The sequence below is a fragment of the Amphiprion ocellaris genome, chromosome 3 (assembly GCF_022539595.1).
Source record: "Amphiprion ocellaris isolate individual 3 ecotype Okinawa chromosome 3, ASM2253959v1, whole genome shotgun sequence".
Taxonomy (NCBI): Eukaryota; Metazoa; Chordata; class Actinopteri; family Pomacentridae; genus Amphiprion; species Amphiprion ocellaris.
The window spans coordinates 22421726-22441873 of record NC_072768.1 but is presented as its reverse complement, the minus strand read 5'-3'; the positions used below and the strand labels follow the sequence as shown (position 1 = coordinate 22441873).

At 41.6% G+C, this 20148-nt stretch overlaps 1 protein-coding gene across 17 annotated transcripts in view; it reads left to right on the top strand.

The window, feature by feature from the left end:
• The first annotated feature begins 7869 nt into the window (after positions 1–7869).
• LOC111570087 (unconventional myosin-IXAa-like) overlaps positions 7870–20148 on the top strand; it is a 151119-nt gene continuing 138840 nt past the window's right edge. For 11 of the 17 annotated variants that reach the window (XM_055008735.1, XM_055008733.1, XM_055008732.1 and 8 more), the window contains exon 1: positions 7871–8250. The gene's annotated coding sequence lies outside the window, so the exon portion shown is untranslated. Of the gene's footprint in view, positions 8251–8594; positions 8725–20148 lie in introns of those variants that run through there. The other 6 variants (XM_055008741.1, XM_055008738.1, XM_055008736.1 and 3 more) reach the window with 3 other exon arrangements.

The window sequence follows — 20148 nt, the reverse complement described above, 5'->3', positions numbered from 1 at the left end:
CCCAAATTTCTGAAGATTTGCAAAACCTTCAGGAAGAAAATTCCAATAATTCCTTAAATGTTTCCCTTAAAAGTTTTATTTAAAAAAAAAAAAAAAATCTCCCAAAATTGGCAAGAAAATTCTTGTAAATATTTTCAAAAAATGAGTAAAAATCTTCCCCCCAAAATCCTAAAAATATCTAAAGTGATTACATATATATTAGCAAAACTTCTAATATTTTCTTTAAGAACATTAAAAAAAAAATCTACCAAAATCCAGCGAATTTCACTGGATTTTGGTTGATTATGAGTATTTTCAGAATTGTACTTTTTTGTGCTAAAACAAAGTGAAAAATATGAAGTTGTGATTATTTATTTAAAGGTTATTATGCTGTGATTTTGCTGGTCTGGCCCACTTCAGATCAAATCGGGCTGTATGCAGGCCCTGAACTAAAATGAATTTGACACCCCTGCTTAAAGGAGACAAGTGGACTAAAACCAAGGTAATGGAGTGGAGCCTCCACTGTAACAGTCATGCGTTCAGGTTTTTCCTTTAATACGTCACATTTCTTTGCCTATCAACTGTCAATGTTTGGGAGGTTCCTCTTCATACCAGGCTTTAATAGAGATACAGGACACTTCTTAACCCATCTCCTCTGTTATTTGTCCAACATAAATGATCCTGCTGGTTTCAGGAATCTAATAAATTAAAAGGCCTCTATTGGTTAAATATAAGCTATTTCCTCCCTCGTGTTTTCACAGCCTACATGTGTGCTGGCTTTTGACCACCAGGGGGAGCCCTTGTCCTAGATGTGAAGTAAAGAGGTGGCCTATTTACATTCTGTTTATAGTATGTAGCATCTACTGTGGGAATAATTATACTCCATCTAGACATGATTCTTCAAACATCGACTATGCTTCTGTATAAAAGAAGAAATCCTCCAAGCTGCTAAAGCAGGCTGATTTATGGTGGGTGTGATAATCAGCTCTCAGAGTTTGTCTGTGGGGGTGTTGTACTGTAGCTGACCCTGACCTCTGATATCTCTGGTCAGGTGATGTGTGTGTGGTTGCTTTTCAATCAAGCAGTGTGCTTCATCTCTGTCCTTGGATTTACTACTGATGAGTATTCCTCTATTTATTCCAGTTATTGTTCCACAAATGTGGAAGATGCAAATGCTCACCCTGAGCATTTGCATCACTAAATGTGACAAATTTGTGCTTTGAGTAGAGGTTAAATCCACTGTTGGGAAAAGTTTTTCACTTGGTAAAATTAATGAGTTGCTGCTGAAACTGAAGAGATTTTTTGTAAAGCCTGGGTTGATTCAACATTATGATGAATAATCTTGCTTAGCCATTAAAATTCTCTCACACGTCCCTTCTCAAACAGCCAAATTCCTTCTCCACGTGATGTGATGAAAACATCCAGAGCTGCCACTAACAGGACCTTGACGTTAGTTCATTTTGTCAAATTAAAAACTCCTCTCACTTCTACAGACCATCCTGCACTGACTTATATGTCTGTTGAATGGATTTACAGTGTTGCAACGTTGTAGAAAAAAAACTCTTTGTTTCTTGTTTGAGGTTTTCCTCTCAGTCATACAGCCCAGGGTTGCCAAAGCCTGGCAGCTTACCTTGAGATTATCAAAAATAATCACATCATCACATTGTTCTCTGGGGATTGTCACAGGAAAGTGGAGAGCTGCAGCTGCAGCGCCTCAGTAAATAAACTGTAACACCACACTGTTTATTCACAGATGAGGAGTATGCTGCGTTTTGATTTGTTTTGTTGGCCCCAGTGTCTGCTCTGAAGCTGGATCACAGCTCCTCCTGCATCCCTGAAGACACTCTTTATAGCACATTCACAAATCAGCATTGTTCTGACTGCAGAGTGTAATTTTTGACATTTGAGCTGAACCCACAACAGCCACTCTGTGACTTTTCACCACGAACCTCTTCAAGCCAAAAGCTACACTGTTTTGACACACCGGCTGATGGCTGAGTGATTGATGTGAGTGATCTATTCTCCTCTGGCCGCTAGTTGTTTGGAATCACTAAAAGCGCTTATGTTGTTGTAATTATTTAGCTTGAGGCCTCCAAAGGGATTTTTATTGGTGCCTATAAAAATCAATGCAGTGGCAAAGGTTTGTTCAGCGCGCAGGTGAAATATAGGTGGCTGGGGTGACAGGCCACCAATCATACAGGAGGATGGCAGGACTCCACACATAAACCAAACATTCACACACAGCCATACTGTCAAACTCTTCTAGTTTCACTTTCACAACTACCAGAATGAGTGCAGTGATCGGCCCTTTGTGGAAGGTCAAAGTACCCAAGTAACCGATGTAGAAAGTACCTCTTGTGCAAAAATTCTGCTTCTTTTTCATAGCAGACATGCCAAACATACTAGTAACTGCTTCTATACTTAGTATTTTTGGCATACAACCACAGCAGACAGTGTGTGTGATTATATCACTGCATAAACCATAAATGAATGAATTTTCTTACTCTGTCTTGATGTGGTGATGACTAGAATTTAAAGTGGCACTAACTTGATCAATTCGGTGGTTTTTGGCCCAGCAAAATAGTCTCAGTCTCTCCATATGCATCTTTTTCTGCAATTCTCAGAAAATATCATGCGGTAACAGGCCCAGTGACTCAACAAATTTACCTTTACAGCTACATTCTATTTTTGTTCCCGATGTCATGAATCACAGAGTTTTCTCAAAGTCACATCATCAGACATAATAAGGAAACTATGACACAAAGTAAAATTAGCAGTGGATTTTGAAATGGAGGGATGATTAAGGAATCGTGGCTGGGAAATGAGACAGGTGTCAGACATTGTGTCATCTTAGGTGGTGGTGAGATTGTGGGATTTTCTTACATTTGTACAAAACAAATTTTTGTACATGGCACAAAACTGCCCAGACATACACTACTGTTCAAAAGTTTGGGGTCACCCAGGCAATTTCATGTGTTCCATGAAAACTCACACATTTATTCATGTGCTAACATAATTGCACAAGGGTTTTCTAATCATCATTTAACCTTTCAACACCATTAGCTAACACAATGTAGCATTAGAACACAGGAATGATGGTTGCTGGAAATGTTCCTCTGTACTCCTATGGAGATATTCCATTAAAAATCAGCTGTTTCCAGCTAGAATAGTCATTTACCACATTAAGAATGTCTAGATTGTATTTCTGATTAATTTAATGTTATCTTCATTAAAAAAGCAGCTTTTCTTTCAAAGACAAGAACATTCCTAAGTGACCCCAAACTTTTGAACAATAGTGTACTTTTAAATAGTCTTTATACCATTATTCACTGTGGAATTGAGCAGTTTGGGACCAGTTTCTTTAGAGGTGTAAAAGTAGAGTATGATGACCTGTTAATTATCTGTTTGCTTGTTTAAAGTGAAGCAATGACAAATCCCATAACTGAGCTGTGTCAGTTAATGATGAAGGTGACTTTATGGGGAAAAAAATGTCATTAGGTGAATTGTATAGTTGGGACTTTAGAATAACCAGAAATTGAAAATAGTAAAAAGCCTCACTAAAAATCCACATCCTCAGTAACAAAGACAAAATCACACTTCTTTTTTCCTACATTATTTGAATAGTGGGGATTTTTTCCCCAGTGGGATAGACTCCGGGACAGACTTTATTGCTTTATATATCATTGTTGTCATTGTTGTTTGAAGTAATCAAATAAATAATATTTAAATACATGGTAAAAAAAAAAAGAAAAAGAAAAAGAAAAAAGAATAATTTTATTAGAGAAGTAATAATTTGCACTCTAGGTTACATAACCCCAACAATTGAAGAAAAATACTGAGGGAAAGTTTACATGGGACCAAATGTTCATTTTGAGGTAAAAAATAAAAAATCTTGTTTTTACAAAAATAATCAGGGCTGAATAACCATCACAATGGGCTGAAATTTGTCCTTATTTCACAATATCATGCTTGGATTGTGTTCTTTATATCCTGTTTATTCACATTTACTGAACTGAATTTCACGTTGTATCTATTTAATAGACTATTGAACACTTCTTTGCATACACTGTCGTTAAATGTACATCTTATGAATACAAAATTTTAGAAAACGTTTGACCCTTGTGGAAAATATGCTTATTTGCTTTCTGACTGAGTTAAATCAGATACCATTCCTTCATTTATGAGGGACCTAAATATCAAGTTATTGTCAGCTGACAGATTTGCTCAGTGCACACGCTGGAACTGACACACTCAAAATGATATAAAACATGTATATTAGTGAGCTTTTGAGGTGCTGGGAGGCAGATTTTGCTGCCATTTCATCTTGTATGACTCTTACTTTGTACACACAGAAAAACTTCCAAACGTCATAGTCACAAAAATACCAAGGGCTCCTTTGTTGTGGCTGTTTCTGTTTTTGAGGACGCCATTTTTTTTCATCCCATCTCCGTTTTCTGGTTGACAGAAAGGTTGGCCTCCTGGCTATGCTACCCACCATTCCAGCCTTTCTAGTCTCCGTCAGGCCTCCCTCTGCCCTCAGCTATTGTCTCTGTAATTTAACGTGAAGCTCCTGTCATTTTGGACCCTGGCGCTGGCCTGAATGTGTAAATCAGGGCCCCACAACGCGGAGTAGGATTCCAACTTTCAGGGCCGAAGGGAGGATTTCCTTTTCAACATGTCTGGCTGGTAAATATGTCACCAGGCTGGAAACTGATCCCGTGAAAAACAGGTGGGATGTTTTCAAACTCGCCACAGGAGTGTGGTGATCCCATTCTCCCCTCACACACACTTGAAGGTAAATAGAGTCAATCCCCTGCCAGCAGAGGTATTGTCTGTCAAGAAGCAGCAGCCCTGGAGCGGTTTATGTGAGATCTGCTGCTAAATCTTCTCTAATTAGATTCACCATAGATTCGCTGTGTGTCGTGTATCTACAACTCAAAAAGAGTTGGATTTCACTGAACACCCCCACGGTGATAGTGAAAATGAAACTACACTGACCTTTCAAATGACAAATCCATTTTGACAGGAAGGTGTGTTGTGGAAGACAGTATTGACTCACAGAGCTTGTTGTCACTACACGCCTTGCAGAGTAAAAAAAAAACAAAACAGTTACTCATTCTTGAAATCACAGAAATATTCCACAGTTTGTTTCCATAGTAAAACAAGAATGAATCAACGTCTTAATGCTCCCTTTATTTGCTCACCTGTAGCTATTTATATATTCTGTTTTGGTATCAGTCAGCCAATGATTCATTTCCAGCTCTCTGATGTTGTACTTGAGCTAAATGCTAACAGCAGAATGCTAACATGCTCGCAATAAAATTGTACTCATGTTAGAAGATCTAATGTTAACCACTTTTACAATCTTAGCTTCGCATATGAGCATGATAACATTATTAGCATGCAACAAAAATATCAGGTATTTTGATCAAACAAGTACACAAAATGAATCCTCTGAACTCTGAGGAGTTTCTGGGCATATTTTGTTCCCGTCACATTTTTCCTCACTCATTTTCACTAGACTAGAAGTACAGAGACCTCCAAAGTGTCTCCTGTGCAGAATGATATAGGCATGATTCCGTAAATAACAAGAAAAGCACTCGGAGAATGCAGTACTCTGCCAAGGCTGCTCAGTCCGACGGATGGAATCTTTAAAAAATTTGTGGTCCGCAGCGGTCGATTTGTAGTTGGATTGCAATCATGTGATCATCAGCAGGCAGCTGACATAGTGTTGAATTGTTGTCATAGTTACATTGAGTCTTACCGCTATCTCGCAATGATACAAAAATTCATGGATCCAGACTATAAGCTACATCACTGCCAAAATCTAATCACTTGGTCATTGTGTCATTTCTGACCTTCCCTGGAAATTTTATCCAAATCCGTTTGTCCGTTTTTGAGTAATGTTGCGAACGGACAGACAAACAGACAAACAGACAAACCAACGCCAGTCGTCACATAACTCTGCTGTGTTCCTTGGCAGAAAAATAAAACAAAGAAAAACAAAAGTTGAATTTCTTTGATTTATTTTACTAAATGTGTACAACGTCTTTGCAAGTGCCCCCAAATGTTACCAGTATTATAAAAACTGGAAAAATTTTCATATTATAGATATTTCACCACTTATAATTGTTATTTGGTTCCATACTTGTCTCCTATCTTCTTTTTTTAAAACACTGCCTGCAGTTCAGTTGAAAAGTCACAGAATTTTTGTCAGGTGACGAATAGTGGAGACTGTTTTTCTTTTTTCTTTTTTTTTAACAGAATCTGCTTAGGGAGACCAGGTTATCATTTTCACCATTTTTTAATGAGACACATGGAATGAAGTGTATTTGATGAAATATAATTTTAAGCCAAGATTTGGCGACGTGTCCTGACAGAAGTGAATGTCACATAGGAGTAGTTCAATGACTGTTGAAAGATCTGAAAAAGATTAGACTTTTAAAATCCAATGATTCTTAATGTTTTTGCAGTTTTTTTTAAAAACTCAGGTAAGTAGTTTAACATGGCATTATTTATGCTTAAACTCCCAAAAGTCTGAACCCGTTTTTGAGACTGTCATCAGGTTCGTGGCGGAAATCCTCAGCTGTGGCATTGACAGCTTTTTTCCCCCCATGATATATCTTGAAGCTTATGAAAACACCATGAGGACATGTTCCTCAACCTGTTTGTTGACCCACCCATCCACCCCAACCTCCCTCTACTGCTGAGTCTTTCGTATTGTTTATCATTGAAAGGTGAACTTATCCCTTTTTAGGCATTTTTTAAACCGATGCGCTCATTTTTATTTTTGACCTCATGATGGCGCTGTTGCCGCCAAATATCACAGTATTCTATCCAGTAGTGGAAACCACTAAGCCAGAAACAGGAAAGAAACACTGAAAAGGCAGATTGGGTTGCAAGAAAATGAAATGAGAAGTGGGTTGTATAAATATATTTCAGCTACGGACAGAATGATATTAGCCAAAAACAGATACTCTTTTGATAACTGCAATTACAGCTCCTATATGAGGCAGCGCAAGTAATTTGTATGCCCATTGAAATCTGCACCATAAAGATCTGCATGATGAGTGCAAAGTCAGATCTGAATGCCATCCAAAGAAAAACAAGGATATTACCAGTGGTACACCATATCAGAAAGGTGTTTCGGGTGGCTTTTTCATGGTCTTTTAGAAATGTAGTATTTTTTTCTATGCAGATGCACTTTCCCACAAACCTTCCCCAATTATTCTAGACTAATCATTTAGTCTAGACCAGACATCTGATGAAAACAAAACATCACAATGCAGTTTTTCCACGATTATTCAGCCCTTGTTCCTCTTTTCCTTGAACATGCACGGCTGCACGACTACCAGAGAACAAACTAGAAAATCAAATGAAGCTTAGAAGCAAGTGTGCTATTGTGAATGCAGTACTGGTGTGGATTTTAGGGCGAACATTCTTATACATGTGTCAACACAGGCAGCAGAATATCACATTGTAAAATCTTAAAGGCTACTCTCTCTGATTCATGCATGCAGCTGTGTGTGTGCGTGTGTGTGTGTGTGTGTGTGTGTGTGTGTGTGTGTGTGTGTGTGTGGTGGGGGGTGGTGGGGGTGGTTGCAATGCTGGCCACACCCCACCCTCCTGTCAGTCATGTGCTGAATGACACCGGCTGCCATCAGATCCTGCAAAAAAAAAAAAAAAACACACACACACACAGACACACACACACACACATGAAATCCAAATTCAATCACCAGTTCTCCAGTTGAAAACAATTCCTGCTCTTCCACATCAGAGTCCTCCCCAAATCACAACCCACCCACCCGACCCACCCCTATCACTGTTATAAAGCTCCCACCCTACCACCGACGTGGACGCGCAAGCGCCGTTGCACGCGCGGTAGTAGGCCAGCGACTTGCGGCGAGCGTGGACGCGCAGAAAAAAAAGGAGAGAGAGCAGAGCGGAGAGGAGAGAGGAGCTGTGGGAGGAGGGCGACGTGACGGGAGGACCCACAACAGAAGCTCTCAGGACTACGACACACGCAGAGAAGGCAAACTAACAAACAAACAAACAAACAAACAACGGATCATATCTGCAGCAGCTTTGGAGAGTGGAGCAGCCGGATACGCGGCGCGGACTGTTACGCACGACAGCTTCTCCCTGCGGTACAATTCAGCAGTTTTCTGGTCAGGAGGCGCACGGCTCGCCCGCTCTTCCTCGTCAGAAAAGCGGGTTTCCTAGCGGGGAGGTTTACGGAGCAGCGGGACCGAAGGCACGGTGGAGGAGGTAAGGCTTCCTTTTCGTTTGCAGTGTTGGCGCTGTGCTGTCAGTAACAGCAGCAGCAGCAGCAGCAGCAGCAGCAGCAGCAGCAGCAGCTCTGGTGAATGTCACCGCTCCGTCCTGCGGGGCTGCTCGCTGTCTGTCACCTCATCATCTGCAGCCCCGCTTCACGTCTACCACGGCAGCACACAAGCACGTTTTTATCGTGACAGAAACGAATCGACACGGTCCAGACCCCCCTCCCTTCCAGCAGCCCTGTACGCACCCCAGGGTTCCAGCCTCCCTTCCCCTCCCTCCTTCCCTCCCTCACCCCGCCGCCGCCGTCTCGGATAAATGTCACGCCGTTTTCTTACATAATGCGTAAATGTGCGGTTGCAGATGTTGCCTGGCGTATGCTGGACACCACATCTGGGCTGCAGTGTGTGTGCGTGGAGACTGACACGGTGGTGCAGCAGCAGCAGCAGTGAACGTGACGCACTGGTAAGAAATGGATCGTGTAGATCCATCCAGAGCTGAGCCTGCTGGGCTGGTTGTCGCAGAGGAAGGCTGAGGCTCAGGATGGTGTGTTGTGTTGTGTTGGCGGTGTGCAAGCTGCAGGGCTGTGGTTTGTGTGTCCTTCACTCCCTTCCTCACAGCACTGAGAGCTGAGACGGACGGTTGTGACATTTTTCGTCTGAATGCATCACATTGCTGCGTCTTAGGATGTGGAGCTGCTGATGGTAGGGGTAGTACTGGTACTGGGGAAGATCCTGTAGATCACAACAAACAAACCAGCTATACAGAAGACTGAAGCTTCATTTCCTGGTGATCTTCTTCTTCTGTCGTTTTAATTTCAGTATATTTTTGGCAAATCTGGGAATTTACATAATCAACAGCTTATCCTATAATGAGAGTAATCACCAGCTGCAGCTCTGTTTAGCTCAAAATGTAGATAAAACTAGTCTGCACATGAGGGGATCTGAGCAAAAACCGCTTTAATCATAGAGGACACAAAGAGTCAAGTCAACATTATTGGTTGGGGGCTTCAAAACAGTCATTGCTCCCAAATGTTTTACAAAATAAAAGGATTCACCAAGAGGAATGAGAGACCAGGAGGGCTAAAAGAAGCGATGGCATGTTAGATGACACAGTACGAGCAGCAGAGCATAAAGAACCAGACTAGAACAGATCTGTAGATTGATGCACCCTAATCAGGGCACTGATGAGACACAGTCACTCAGTTTAGAGGCTAAAAAAAAACAGAGTGATCTATGTTCACATAGAGATGGAATTAATTGGTTGACATGTTAAAACAGGCTTGTGTGGCCTCAGACCACCACTGCCCCCAAGGTCTCTGTCCACAAGCCTCAAAGCCTCCAAAGTTGTCCCACCCTCCTCCTCCTGTGGCTTTGAGGTGAACGTGTTGCAGAGCCGTGGCTGCATGGGACGAGGCTCCAACGGCTTGTGGCAACTTTGATGAAATTCCACAGCGACATCACTTTAAGGCCAAGAGATAACGGCATTACGTGCGCATTATTTTGAAATGCCGAGACAGATGAGTGCATCTCACCAGCTCGAGGTGATCTGCAGCTGAGTTGTCTGACTATGCTGCTGTTTCAGCCTGAGAATTCCCTTGTTGCGATGTCAACTTTGCTGACATTAACATTTCATTCAGGTTATTATGCAAGTGGCAGAGCCCTTGAGAGCAGAACTGAAAACATTGCTTTGACAGCTCCAGCTGCCCAGTGAATGTTCTGGTGAACACAGAGAAGCTCTAAAGCAGCCTCGCTTTTTACACATGTGACAGATGAAGCCGTCGTGGCAGAAGAAGAGCATCACAGTGACTTTTTCCCTGTCCAGTCACATTCACCCTAAACATCACAACAGTAATCACATGCCAGGCTGAGGGTGCTGAATGAGATAAATTGTTCATTTTAATAATTCATAGAGAACGGAAGCCTTTAATCCATTTTCTGCAGCTGTTTGAAGTCTCTGCCAGTGCTTCTATATTTGGCTTTTTCTTTAGCCTCTTCTGTTCTTTCAGCATCGTGATGTGCCCATCTGAACCACTGGGACCCATTTTCCAAATACTTTGACAGAGGTCTGCTGTCAGCTGTTCATTCATTATTTATGAATCCTACCTTATATCCAGAAAGTGCTGTGATCATGTCCTGGATGACTGGAGCTCCTCCACTGAGATTTATTACCACTAAAGCTAAGCATGATGTGAAAAAAGGTTTACGACTATAAATCTGATTCATATTTATTCATCTCTTTATTTCTTTATACAACCTCTGCTCTCAGAAACAGCCAAGGTTACTGTCCAGTGTGTCGTTGCTTTTACATCTGCAGCTTGTTTGCTTGGTTTGGAGCAGGACAAAGATGAAACATAGTTGAGAAAGAGGTGTTTATATAGTAATATTGATGGGAAATGGTTAGCGAGCCAAGTTTCTGGATATTTCAATGCAAAAGTGCCAAATGACTTCTGATTAATCAGGTAAAATCTCTGCACTCACAGCATAGAAATGCCAAATTATTGTGCATAAATATACACGAATCAGCCACAACATTAAAACCACTGATGGGAAAAGTGTAGAACTGATCATCTTGTCCTAGCATACATGTGGATGTGACTTTGGAAGCATGAGTGGCACCCAGACGATTAGGCTGGTGGTTTAACGTTGCGGCTAAAGTGCCACATAGATCATTTGAAAGATCGCTTACCTGACAGTTCCAATCAGCTGCTGAATTCAATCATAGTTTGCATTTGAATTCATGCTAAAATCATGCATCTGCTATCATAAATCCTGTCCTTGGTCTGCTTTGTTTTCACACCACGGCAGATTCACTTGAAAGTTGATCCACTCTGTTTTTGACAGTTTTTTTGTCATCAGTCTTGGTCTATTTACACTAGCCTAAACAAACGGAGGTGGTTTAAACCAATTCATATATGTTAAATGAGAATGCACTCTTAGCTGAAATAGTCGACCCAGCTGCACCACAGTCAGAGGGACAGTGGCTCGGTGGACAGTGGGCTAACAGAGCACTGGATTACAACTCCAGAGTCTGGGGTTCGCAGCCAGAGTCTCATCTATGATTTGGTTTAGCCAACAAAAACCCTTTGGCTAAGGTGATGCTAAGGTGTCTGTATTAAATCAGAGCACCTTCTTTCTCTAGCCTTAACCAGGAGCTGTCCTCACCTAAAACCCACCAGCCAGTCATTACAAGCAATGTCTTTATTCCTTTGAGGGAAAAACAACCAGCCTGTATGATCTCATATCTGACCCTGTTTCATAATAACTGAGATACAATCACTTTTCTCAGAGATTCATCGTACGCTACAAGCTGTGATGATGATGTCTGTATTAGATCACAGAGATAAGCTCATCAGCAGATTTAGGGACGAGCTAAAGAGCCCATCTACTGCTGAAAATCAACTGACTCTACAAGCCTACTGACCTTCATTTCTGTTCAAGTCGTCCATTTGAACAATTGTTTTGTCGCAAGAAGCTGATTGCCGCCGTCCTTGCCTTAGCAGTCAAGTCACGCTGCTGCAGCACTCAAGGCTTCATGTAAGACAATACCAGGATGAGGTCAGTGCTTCACATACCATGTCAGCACAGCGACGTGCATCTCTAACCAGGTGTATTTATAGAGCCGTCCACAATGGCAGCGGAGGTAGTATGTCTGTGTGAGGCATCTTAAATAGCTGTCTTTGTTCCGACACAGAGAAGAAGACTTGAGACGATACTACACTTAAGTAGTCAGGTTTCCATTGTTCTTGTCACTGATGAGTTTTTTTATTGTTTATTTTTGTCATGGATGGATCAAATCCGTTGTTTTGGGACTCTGTCTTGTTGGTTGTAAACCTCGGCCTAAGTATTGCCTGATTTCGAAGCAATCTTGAAGAAACACCGTTTATTTCCCTCACACCTTTTAAGATAGAATAACCAAATTTAAAGGGGAAAAAAAAATCTGTAATGTAGAATGGATTCCAGGTGTGTTGCAAGCCATATTTAAGTAGTAGTTAATCCCCCCTTAACCTTCATCATCTGCTTATACTGCAGTGAGTGATTTCCCACAGCACCTTTCACTAACTCCCAGAGACTGAGTGTGATCTGCTTGTGTTGCGCTGTGGGGTTTTGGTGTTGTAGAGGTGAGCTACAGTCACCGTGGAGTCAGAGGGGAAAAAAGATCTCCTAGCCCTTCTTCAAATGCAACCAGTCATGCGGCTGCAATGCATTATGGTCATTTGAGGCCCCAAATGGCAGGTATATTGACATGTGTTTGATGGATTCCAAAAATGTGACATTTGCTGCTGATGTTTAGAGACAAAGATCTTATCATCTAAAGAATACATGTGTCAATTTTTTGTATTCTTCTCTCCATCAAGTCCCATAAAATGACTAAAAGAAACAATCAGTTGATCCTAACAACTAATATTTGCGTTCTTAAAGCCTAAAACTAATAATGTGAGATGCCCTGTTGCACTGCAAGACCCCTTCATTTACCACGAATCAAACATGGCCACTGTGGATTATTACACCGTTCTGCTACTAGCACCTCAAGCATGTGTTAATCCATACCTTAAAATAATCCCCAAGCGCTGCCCTGTGCACCCCTTTCTGAGTAATGTTTGCTAAAACCCACAGTGCCCGGCTATTTCAGAAAGTAATTTACTCCTTTTGAAAATGAACATATATTTATTTCTGACCTCGTTTAGAGAAATATTCAGAAGGAATGAATGGACTTGGGGGTGAGTGCTAAAGCCATGGTGAGGAAGTCAGAAAGTACTGACAGACAGACAAATAGATAGTTAGTGGTGGTCTATTCATAGGATTTGTTGACAGCAGAAATATAATAATTCCAACCACATCCTTCGACATTATAGTAGGTGCAGTGGATGTATTTTGGTATGGCGTATTATTAAATCTGATTTGGATTCAGTCTAAATACAGCACCACCACCATTATGAATGGTGATTCTTCGCCCATCAAGTCTTCTGCCTGCTCCCAACACACAGACTTTGACATACACATGCACACATTAGAAAAATGTGGCATTTTATCCTCTGAAGGGGATCGAGCTTATTCTCCAAATAGTAACATGGTCAGTTCTATCACTCAGTGAAATGTGACCGCTGACACACTTGTACTGTCAGGACCACCTGGTGACCTGCTGACCTCTGACAGTCATGTGACATAAAGACTCAGAGTGATTGGTCACAGCGCGGAGGCTCTGATAGAATCTCTGTTCAACTGATGTTTACCCCATTGAGCACAGTCTGAAATGGACAAGCATCAACTCTCACAGACCCATTTGCTCCTTTTTAAATCCTTCATCTGCTGCCGAGGTTAATTGATAAACGCATTCTGCTTGTTAGGTTTTACATAATCGTCAGAGGATAACACTCAAAGAAACTACGTCCTAAACAAGAAGACAGCCGGTGAGAAATCCTTCCTCTCTTTTGTGCAGCTGTCTGACGATATTAAAATCCCTTTCACGTTTTCCACTGCCTCCTTCAAAGAGAGTTGCACCGATTCAAAATGTGTCACTGGCGCAGATACTTAGCATGATAGCAGAAGTCCTTTTGATTCCAACGTGGCTTGATTCTTCGTAGGGTGCTGCTGTTTGTTATTCCTTCCGCTGTTCAAAGCCGGGCCCTCTGTGAATTTCTGCATCCATTATCGCTTCTCACATCTCTTTGTATTGTTCATTTAACCTCATACTATGGCTGTCACTGCTTTAGGCAGCGTATTTTCCTAGTGCAAATAAATGTGTCTTGGTTTTGTCACTCAGCTTATTTTGACACAGAGAATCGGAGCAGGTGATTGCGTTTCTTGCAACAGGCAGCAGCTGGTGAGGGCATGGATCAGTCCCCTGGCACTGCCCGAGGCAAAGAGCAGCCAGCAGCATCGCTACGCTTCCCTCCGTCCTGCTCCACTGACTGCAGATGGAGAGACAGGGCTCTCCCTTTGACAAGGAAGAGAGATGATTAAGAGGAAGAGTGTAGCCACTGATACATGTTGAGGGATTCCTTTTAAACCAGCCCAAAGTCTCTGTGGATTAGGACTATGCCTCTCGCTTTTGTGCGTAGGCCTCTACTAGTTTCTGGATGCAGTGTATTCAAGGCACATGAAAGGAACATTTAGCTCTCTTCTTATTTTTGTAGTTTAATCTATTATTCTTGTCAGGTATGTTAATTCTGTAGCCACCAAAGTAATTGCTGAGCTCTTTAAAAGCCCACACTACCAGCAGAACTCCAGAGGTTCCTGGCCAGTCTATATTATGTCGTGTTGTGTATTTTCTCAGTCTTAAGGGTTCTGCTCCTTCCTGACCATCAAAGGCTGCAAATCTGTTCAAGTTGGTGGGAGCAACTTTTATGTGGTTTGTCCAGACTTCGTAGCTTTCAGCTGGTCTTTAGACTTGTCTCAAGCTTCACTTTGGACACACCCAAACCGTCCAGCTCAAAATCTCCATCATGAGCTCCAATATTTACACCTTTACTCAAGATACAAAGTTCCCAGATGCAGACTGAATCACTACAAGGATTCATTTGTCTTTGATATGTGGGTATTTTTAATGTAAGGAATCGAAAGGTACAGCTAAGGTTTGTGCAATAGTCCATGGGTGCAGTAAAATTTAAATTTAGTCTTGTTTTTATTGTCTGAGTAGCATTTGCAGATGTAGTGGGCAGCTGCTGTAATAAACTGAGCTAAAAGATGCTATAATGCATATGAGCTGAGGGGAACAGTGAAGTAGGACAAAAGTTTTTCACAATATGTTGATTATAGAGCTTAAAAGTATGTTCTGTTCTACTAATGTATATCTGGGAGAGGCAATGTTGCTGACAAGTCTTGACAGAAGCAGTCAGGTGACTTAGCTGTAATATCTAAGATTATCTCAACCGCTTTATTTTTATATTGTGAACTGCAGGCATAATCTCTTGCATAACAAAAAGGTTTACATGCACAACTAAGAGAAGTACAGTACGTCAAAGCTGAACCATAAATTTGGTCTGTGGACTATCATGTCTGAAAGCGGACAGTCTGAGTCATAATTCTAGTGCTCACCACTGTTTCTGGTTCCAGATAACTCATGTGACGGCTTGTTTCTCATCCTGTCTTACATGTTTTTAATGATGATTAACTTGGAGACTGTGGTGTTTTGTAACTGATATGAGCGATGATCAAAAAGACAAAAGCAAGGGATGAAAGGGGAATTTTTCTTTAAGTCTCACCAGTTTATCTGCCCCTCCTCGTCCACTTCTGGGTGGTTTAGTGTTCAGAGATCCCATCCACATGATCAACACGACCCCAGCGCAAGCATTAAATGAGTAGTCATCTGCCCCGCTGAAGTGTCTTTGATCAGTCTCCTGAATCCCTGAAAGCCTTGAGGTCACCGTGATACAGCTGCTGTCAGCAGACTACACTTTAGGACAAAGCAGAAGGATTTTCCCTGCTGTGATCAATAAAATATCACATTAATCATCTTGTTTATCAGCTCAGGAAGCTTTTTTTTTTATTGTGTTTTATGTGAGTTGGGCAGCTGAGCGGAGCCAGGGACCAAACCACGACTGTTGCAGCTGGACATCGGTTTGAGGAACCCACAGAAAACAATGGCAGGAGGCTCGGATGATGCGATGCACAAATGCTGAAAAATCTCAAATTCCTATTTATTCCAATGTGAGATTTGTAACCCTGCAATCAGCTGCAATTTGTGTTGGTTAGGAAGTGGAAAACAGTCAGACTACACCACATGCTTGAACTTCCACTCACAGCCCTTCAGTGAGTTCAGGTAGTCAGTATTAGCTCTGAGTCTCTGTGCTGATGCTGACGTTTGCATTGTTTGTCTCAGTGTGTTAACAGTAGATTGATGGAGCCGTTGCTCGGATTGACAGATCTAGCTCAGCCAGCCACTCTGCCCCGAAGCCAGCCAGACTCGGCTTGTAAAAAATGCCCGAGAGAGTAATCCGGTTGCAAGAAAAACTCCTGCCCCTCTGCAATTAGCACTGTGTCATTTTGGGGTTCGGAGCCAGCCGATAATGTCACATCTCACTTGTGTCTGTGGTTCAGTTCTTAAACATTTTTGACAGCATGCCTGCAGACTCAGGAGGCTGCGTTATTCCACGCACATGTCACTTCCCTCAGAGATGAGTTACTGTCTTTAATAAGTGCTTGTCTCATATTTGTGCTGTCAGTTAGTTTGCAGGCAGCGTCTGGTTTCAGTCACCGTGGCTGTGGGTTGGGATTGGTAGTCGTAGCCAAACGACGCCCTGCCGAGGAGCGCTGGCAGTCAGCACACGCGAGAGGAATTTGAATACATGCACAATGCGACGAGCAGGCAAGACTAGCATGTGACCTACTGTCTGCCACCGCTTTGTTGCAGTATGCTGTTGGTGGTGTGTGTGTGTGTGTGTGAGAGAGAGAGAGACAGTAGTGGCCAGAGCCAGAACAAAGCAGTCTGCGACCAGAGGACTTGGGTGTGGCGTACTCAGTTTGATGAAGCACCAGATCCTTCTGCGTTACTAATCTCAACATGTATGCTGTAGTACGTCAGTCCATTTACCAGGCTGATTGCTGAACTCCAGTAGACTGTTTGACTGGTGTGTGTCAATCCTATGAACTATCAGAAGCTGTCACATACATTAGAGGCTTTGCCAGGTTTTCGCCACACAATTTTTGATCAGATATTTCCTGATTTAAGTCATAATTTTCTAGCTGAAAACCACAGATCACGTGTTTTTTTCACTGGCATGAGACATTCAAAGTCACCTTGAGCATTTAAAAAATATTCTACAGAGCACGTAACTAAGAATGTGTTCTGATTATCAATAAATTAACACAGTTGCAACATGAGTTCTTGAGATATCTATACCAAAACTTGGGCGTCTTGTTAACGCCTATGTCCAGCACTATTATTTTGTAGCTCTCTGTTTGTCCTAGTTTTTTCCTTTTACTCGCTTTTTTCTAGCATGTCTCTGCTTCTTTCTGTCTCTTTTTCCTCTGTGTGACTCTAAAAGCTTAGTCATTCTGCCAAGGTTGTCTGAAAGTTGCTCTGTCCTGCAGTCTGTCCTACTTCGGTGCGCAACTCTAAACTGGGACGCCACAATATGAATATAGCAGGTAGGAACCGATGTTTTGGTGGCTCAAAGTCACACGACAGATCGGACAATGCAGCTTGCGGGACACCTCTGTCTCATTGTCCTGCCATCATCCTCTGCTGTGTTGCAACGAGTAAAGCAGACCTTATTAAAGGTTTTTTAGAAAGATCTCTATGAATACCCAGCCACTATCAAATCTTCTTACATGTACAAGAAGAACAAGTTACTTGGTTTTTGTCTTACTGTGTTTCATAAACATTTGTAGTGCAAAAACCGTTTATTGTGTTTTTATGCTGAGTGATAATTGCTTTATCTGTAAAATGACTGAAGATTGTGTAAAATGTCAGTCATAATATCCCTGAAACAAAAAGTGCTTCAGATTCAAATGGATTATTAAGTGCTGTCAGGATAACAGAAGAAACATTTCTATTCAGTTAAGTATCACATAAAGAAAAGCAGCAATTATTCACATTTAAGAGCCTGGAATGAAGCATTAAAAAAAAAAAAAATGAAGCCAGTTCAGCAGTGACAGATTACAGTTTCACAAATGCCACTTGATGCTGCCCCGAAAAGCGTGTAGACCCCCATGTTAAAATGCCCAACTTTACAGCAGAAATAAGCATGTTTTCAGCCTGCTACTGAAAATTATTTTGGCCTCTTTAGCAAAATTCCCTGTTCATGGCAACTGTGCAGGGTTTGGATTTTTATACAGCACACTTATTTAGATTGTATTGAGGCCTAAAGTTATTCAGAAATAAGGGTGTGGCCACTGAGTAACAGGTGATGGCCTTTGTGGTTTCTTTCCAGTAACCATACTAACTATATGGAGTGCCAGAAAATGTTTTGTTATACCCCAATACTGAGTTGGTCAAGTGCAGTATGCAAAAAATACTATTCTGCTATCCTGGCCATTCTGTTCAGTCTTCTGCACAGTGGCAGATGCATCACTTGTATCACAGTGTCTCACGCGAGTGTAAACAAGCTGCTGAGTGCGAACATACAGATGACAGCTCATTTGGTACGACAGACTGTGACAGACTGTTTGAGCAAGACGGTCAAAGCATAAGGCCCAGTGTTAGGGTGGAGTAGTATGGCCCAATTGTGTGCATACCGCATGCAATAGTGTGCACTTTGTAAGGTCAGTTTGTCTTGAAAGTGAAAGGAAAATGCGTACAATGTGGCATATAAACCATCCATAGTTGTGTTTGCATGGCTCCCATGGAGTCAGGCAAGATGGAGATCGCTGGAAACATCACACTGAGCTCCAATACTGCTTCTCAGGAGTGATGTCCTGGAGGGTGTATCCATCTTTATATGTAGTCAGCAGCCGGAACCATGTTTGGCTTTTTTGCGTAGAACATAGCTCGAACGATTACTTGATCAAAATGCTTAACAAAAGACTGCTTTTTGCTTGATCAACTAAACAGCTTATTTTTCTTGTTGTAGTTATTAGTATGTGATGATGAAACTGTTTGCCGCTTCAGAAATAGGAGGTTTAGCTTCTGTTTCACATCATAATAAATTGAATGTCTTGGTTTTGTCCAGACTGCTGGCTGAACAAAACAAGCCTCTCCCAAAACTTAATGTTTGGCTTTGGGTAATTGTGATCAACATTTTTTTGCTCTTTTGTAACATTTTCTAGTAATAATTTGTAGACTAATCAACTGAGTAATTGATGGTAAAATGCAGTCGTTGGTTGCAGCCCTGAAGCAGCTCAGTAACACTCAGCATGGTTTTTTTCTTTTTCTCTTTTAGGATCCTCATTAGTTCATGTCTGTCTTGTTGGGCTTATAAACACTCACCATAACAACAAAGGCCTGCAGCAGCCTTGTTTTCAGCACCGTCTCTGTTATTCTGGTTCCTTCATCATCATTATTTGTATGTTAATAAAGCAATTAGTTGGTGTTTGCGTTTGGATGTGCAGGCGTTCAAAGCTCGGGCTTTTTTCCTCGTCTCTCTACTACAGATCATTCATTCATTCGGGCTCGTGGTCCCTGTGACAACATAACCTCTTCAACCTTCCCTGTCAGGCAGCAGTTGCTAGGAGCCAGACTCACTCGCTCGCTCTCTGATAAGCAGCTAGTTGGTAACAATAAGGGGCATCGCTGATGAGCTCCGCTGAGGTGTTTTTCTGTCGTTATTAACTCAGAAGCGGCACCAGGTAAGAGGGATTTTTATCTCCTATGTCTGTTTTACAGGACACAGTAAAATCTAATGAAGTGAGGCATATTTTTAGTCTGCTCAGGTGTTTGCTGTTGCCGTTTTAGAGCTGCCTTCACATTGTCCCCAAGAAATAGATCATCTCCAGGCGTGTTTTTTAAAAATTTCTTTCTTGATTCGTAGATGACGCTGACTGTGCAAAACAGCAAACAGAAAGACGAAAGCTCTGTTATATTCAAAGATGCAATTTCAGTTTAGATAACAGAGCAATTGTTTAAGTCTTTTTCTTTGGTGAAAATATTTTTAAAAATCACTGGTTTCAGCTTTGCAAATGCTGGTTTTCTTGATCCTCTGTGTTTATTTTCAACAGTATATTTGAATACGTCAGCTGGGTAGATGTATCCTTTATGAAAGTGTCACATTGTTGGTATCTTAAAGGAAACAAATAGGTGCTGGTATGTATCAGAATGTGACAAAATAAAGACAGGAAACACGGAGCAAGGAAACCTGAAAACAAACAGTGTGAAGGTTTTGTTGAGGATGTTCAGTGGATGTGTGAACGACAAACAAGGGGCAACAGTTAATCATTTTTGGGGAACGTACAGTATCTATCCATCTATCCAGGGAGTCTGAGTCGCCTTTGCAGCTGTGCTGTTAATGAA